Source organism: Lepisosteus platostomus, chromosome 11, assembly GCF_059453375.1.
Source record: "Lepisosteus platostomus isolate fLepPlt1 chromosome 11, fLepPlt1.hap1, whole genome shotgun sequence".
Taxonomy (NCBI): domain Eukaryota; kingdom Metazoa; phylum Chordata; class Actinopteri; order Semionotiformes; family Lepisosteidae; genus Lepisosteus; species Lepisosteus platostomus.
Genome location: NC_142621.1, coordinates 45,324,204 through 45,330,203, shown reverse-complemented (window position 1 = coordinate 45,330,203; position 6,000 = coordinate 45,324,204).

Here is a 6,000-nt window from a genome sequence, read left to right as displayed (position 1 = left end):
CCATCAGGTCGTTGAAGCTTGACAGCTAATTTTTGTCTCACTTCATATTCCTGTGAACAGACGCCTCAGAACATCTCCGTGGTTCTCTATGTATTTCTCATTGAGGCAACCAATTCAGGAATTTATCTTTTATTATGAATTTCAGTGGCCAAGTTAATAATAACCTAATGTTAGCTGTGCTACCGGAGATAGGAACTTGTCTTTTGGTCATTCAGAACACAAAATGACATTTTCTTTCTAAACCATGGCAACTCGTGAACTGTGCAACTGTGCAGAGCAAGACATTTGACCGCCAGGGTTTTCCCAGCAAGAAGGAAGAAGTGTCATGCTGTCTTCTTGCTGTCCACTCAGGCAGCCTCGCGGGTGGCTGTTATTCAATATGTTATGGGAACTGTAACCAGAGAAGCTTTGTTTTTTAGTCAATAAAGCTTTGACCCTATTAGAGTGCATATCCTGTTCTGTGGGATGTCTCAGCAGTTCCTAAACTGAACATTTTAAGAGTCAAACCACCCTTATGTGACGAAAGTTTAATCACTCTGACTTCACAATTTCCCCGTGTTTGTGTGTCATGCATTCACTTTGCTTTACCGTGCTTTCACTGGCTGTTACTCTTCTGTGCTGTGGTCTCACTACTGGTATGGGAATGAGTAAGCTGAGGATTCAGTTTCATGCAGACGAAGTCTGTTTTGGGCACCTTTTCCTACACTCTTTTAACCCAGGGGTATAAATTTTCTGCATTTGTTTTTGTTTGTTTATTTGTTTGTTTGCAAATGTCTGTTTCAAATAAAGATGTGGGTCGGACCTAATTACATAATTTCCGCTTACTGCAGCGATCGATTATCGATCAATACAGTCAAGTCTGTGTGCTGTTTACTGCATGCCCTGAGCAAAAGAGTAGGACAAATGTTTAATACATTGAGCCTACAATTAAGCTCATGAATTCCATTGAGATCCATAGCTTGTGAAAAGCTGTAGCCTTTGAACTGTGGAGAAAACAGGAAAAGAGTTTAGACAATTAATTCAAAGGCATGAAAAAAGTCCAACATTATTGAATTGTGATTCAGGTATTATTTGTGCTTCTGTATAAGGGTTTATATCAAAATACAATATCCACTGACAATTAAGAGTGAAGAGAAGTGGCTTTATCAATGTGCTATAGTTTTTGATTGACTGATACTAAAGAAACATTGGAATTCATGCAATCAGGCCCAAGAGAAAGCACATTGTTGATGTGATTTTTCATGAAGCAGATAGTTACTTTAATCTTCTCACACAAACATGCGTGTTGAGAGCAGTGGCATTCGCTCTTGGTTCCCGAGAGATGCATGAACTTTTAATGAATTCATTCACTCAGCTTTTTGGTAAACCAGACAACTTCCTGGACTTCAGCCAATGAGAATGTTGTATTGGCTATAAAAGCTGCAGGGTTGAGGGCAGCATCATGCTGACATACTTCCACTAAAGTATGTGTCTGAAACTCCCATCTTATTCATGAAAACAGGCAAAAGCTTGTGTTTGTTTCTTACATGTTGCCATGATCAAGCCACAGCCTCTCTCTGAATTAGTTCGGAAGTGGCTTTTAATTTGCTTGTGCAGTTAAGAGCTTAAGGGGAGTAAAATCCAATATTCCCTTTCCCACTGTGCACGCCTACCTCTTCCGAGGAAACCCAAACTTTCATATTAAAATGAAGATTATGCATCTCTGAATCACACATCTACTCCAGCTGAATTCAGTTGTGAAAAACCCTCATAACAGCAGATTTTCAGCTTGTCTTAGCATTAGCTTTCCATTCTTGCACAATGCATTTGGAATGCACTGGTAACAAATAACAAGAAGATCTAACAAGTGGTCCCAGGGATGGCATTTTTAAGGACCTCTGCTACATGGGCATAATCACCGCGCATTCTGTTAGTGCCTGTGACGCAGATCCCTTGACAAACGGATAGATCTGTGAAAATGTCTTGTCCTGTGGGATCTGATGAGTCATCGCTCGTCTGCGTCATCCACCTTACTGACAACCAGCCAGCCGCTGAACAGCTACCGTATTAATCCCAATACACTCTCCCCTCCCCTTTCACCCTGCTGGGCAGGTAGCACAGCAGCTGCAACCACAACGGGAGGCGCACAGCCTTTGCAGGAAACGCAACACGGAATGGATGCTCTGTCCCCTGTATTTCTCTTGAAACAGGAGCAACACTTGCTGGTTGACTGGCTGTTTTCTAAATATGAAAATGGTGAATCATCAGTGCGGCGAATGTGAGGGCTGTAAACAAATTCCTATCGCCCTCCGGGAGGTACCTAATAAAGGAAGTTTCTATTGGACGTGTCGGTCTGCAGGACATTCCCATTTGTTAGGCTGGCTTCAGAATTCGCAGTGAAGTGCAGTGGATGCCACTTTACAATAGCTGTGCCAGATACGAGCATCCCACATTTAATAATCATATTATTACGATTATTATTGGGTCTTGTGATGTACCGCCATTACAAGGAATCATTATTAAGAAATATACTGAGTGATACAATATAATCTGTTCATTTATTAACCATTTGATTAGATCGAAATTGAGTGTAGATTACAAATTAAAATTGAATACATGGACATGGCACTGAGTCTATACAATTAATTTTCCCCTATGACCATGTAGCGTTGGAATATCAGAACAAATCAAGTGACAGGAGTGACGGCCCTGTACTGTCACATCCTGCATCTCAAAATGTCCTGGCTTGCTGTGAGCAATCAGGCCGCTTTCTGGTTCACACAAGGCTAAACCTCTGAAGGCTCACACATGACTGGTACTGTACATCTCTTCAGGAAGCAGAAGCTGTAGCTGCAGCCCTGTGCCCCTGTCTGATTCACAGCCGAATGTCTGACTACAGGGAGAAACTAAAATAAAAGCAAAAACAAAAACTGATAGAATGATTTGCAAGAGGGAAATCAAATCTGAGCAAGGCTGCATTTTATAGTGGTGAAATACAGAAATCTTATTGGCTCTGTGGTGTTTTCTGCATATGGATATTCACCTCTCAACCTACTGTAGATAGCCCACGTTACATCTCTATTACTCTAGTCCCCTTTTCTGACAAATGTTTTCCCTGTTTTTTATTTATTCTTTATTTTCTTTCAAGTTATGTCTTACTGACCCTACATTTCCTATCCACAAGGAAAGTTTCCTCTCTTCATTTCGGTCTTGAACTTGATTGGGGAAATGCAGTGGCGAGAAACAGTAAACCCTTCTGTGGTCCGTTAAAATGCTGTCCTTTCATACCAGCAACCACACTTCTGAGCAGATCGGGAGTGGCAGTGGGAAACTGCCACCTGCATTAGGGGGGAACTTCAGGGAGGCCCGACTGTGCAGACCCAGAGTGGAATTTAGCCAGGACGTACACTACTCCTATAAACAGTGCCAAGGGGTGACCCAGTAGTCAGGACCAGTTTTTAATGCCTCAAAAGTTAGAACCTCCTCCAGTTCCATGTACTGTACCCATTCAGTGTTTGGAAATGCCCCCGACTGCTCCACACACACACATCGCTTGCTGCAGCAACACGGATCCCCTTCCTGACTCAGCACTGACCAGGCCCAGCCGCGCTGGGCTCCTGGGATCCAGCGACGAGGTGGTGGTGACCCTGCTGTCTCTTGCGTCTCTGGAAGCTTACAATCTGTATGGGTGCACTCCTCAGGGCTAGGATGAGAATAAGCTTGAGGCTCTTGAGAGTGTTATGTACTGTTTCCCAAAGATGATGGAACTCCTTGGCAACGGAGATTTAAATGAAAGTAATTGACAGAACTTAGAGAGTCTAATAAGTAAGTCAATTGCGGAGTGAAAATAGAACTGTTCCTCCTCAGCGCTCACTGGCTGCGTGGGCTGGCTGGGAGTGTGTGAGGATGGGGGAGGAGGGCAATTAAATTCTTACTCTGGACCTGGAGTCCTGACGCGTGTCCAGAACTGGGAACCATGTAGTCTGGGAATACGTAAGAAAAATGAGAGAAGAAGAACTGAAATGCTGCTTTCATTCCTTGACTGTTTCTTAGTTTTGTAACACATTAAATATATGTGTGTGTGTGTCGGGGGCTGAGCGTTCGGGTATTAGCATGTATTAGACTGTCGATTACTGTAGAGAAACAGAACTACAGAACCTTACAGGCCTTTACATTGTTGATCAATGGCACTGTAATATTTTGAAATACATGCCAGGATTTAATCAATTCTTGCCACAGTAAGGCAGAGAACGTAAACACATTTTAAAGCTTTTAAATATATGTATTTAAACTCACACTTTGGCTCCTTATAAAGAAAACTGCAATACAAATCAAAGATTTACAGTAGGTATTATCTACTTAAATGGCATAGGTTTCTAATGGTGTTTGTTTCTGTGCTCTGTAGTGTGAACAGTGATGTAAAATGTTGCTTTCGGGTTCTGTGGAGTGAAACATAAGAAAAAAGCACGTTTCTGGCCCCAACACTGTTGCTATGAAACCCTGTCTTGTCAGGTCTAGGTTGAGTTTAAAAATATATTCAATGGAAAACAGCCAAAAGAAAGCGCCTAAGACAGCAATTTAAAATGTTTGTTCATAATGGCATGGATCACCAAAATTTAATTGTGAACATTCAAAATACAACTCTGCAACTTCTTTGAAGTGAAAATGTAATTAAATTTTCAATGCTTTGAAAAATCCAGTTCATTACATCACTGTTTTATTCTTGTTTTCTTTCTTCAATCAAGTTCAATTAAGACTTTAATTTAGTATTCACATCTGATTTCTTATTATGGACATTGCTTCCAAGGCTGTTAGAAAAGTGTCAGAAAAGAATCTGTCATGAAATTAATGTCAAAATACGTGCTTTAGCAGAAACTTTTTAATCCTTTTGCAATTTTTATCAACAAAAATATATATTTTTTTTATTTGTACTATATTCTAGAAGTGATGTGGAAATTCTGTTACAATTCCAGGTAACACTTAAAGAGCTGAGACTGGGTTTGGTGAAGATTCCATATTTTGGTTTAGTTAAAATGATGTGAAGTCCCCATGACAAAGGATTGTTGAGATATACTGTAATATTGCCAGGTTGTAAAAACATTTTACAGAAGAGTGGTAAAAACAGATCTACAGTATGTACAATCTATGGGAAACTGTGACAGTTTAGCAAATTAAATAAATGCATGGTATATGTATAGTCAAATACTATAGACTACTAGAACTCTGAAAACAGAGTGCCTGATAAGTCTGGTTAACTTCCTCATGGGATGGTTTGATTACTCTTACTTTGTGAGAATCCTTCCAGTCACTGCTTAAATATTCCTTAATACTGGACAGATCATGGAAAGTGCCATTAAAACCTGCCTGACTATTTGGCTTTGACTCTAGTTAGACTCCATAGAAGTGTAAAATTAGGAATTCATTAAGTTGTCTTTTTCCTTGTAGTGCCAGTTCTGCACAGAACGAACAAAGTTCTGAGTTCATGTACCAGGAATACGTTCAGAACTTAATCCTTAGCTAACGCAATTTCTCTTGGAAAACTTGGTATGTGTTTATTATACACTGCGTAGTTTTCTCCGAAGTGTGTGAAAAATGGGCGTTGAATGACCAAAATTCTAATATTTAGCTTCATTAATTTTTTTCTTGTTTGTTTCACTATATGTTTTTATATGTAGGATTTCAACAGCACATCATGAAAGAAGCTACAGTATGGGCTTCTTTTTCAATAACTGAATTGTTCATATTGTTACGCATTTTACCTAGAAATATATTTGAAAAATCATTTCCACATGAGAATGTCATGACAGTAAGATCATTAAATGTGCATCTTGAAGAATTATTCAATAAGTATCTTGAACTTATTTGAATGAATAATAAATAATAATAAACTTTATTTTATATAGTGCTTTAAAGGTGGCTTCTCAAAGTGCTCTACATTACACTAGTAAAAAATGCACATCATGAAAGGAGACAGCAGAATTACATAGTTGCAAGAAGGTTTTGTAATACAGTGGGAATACA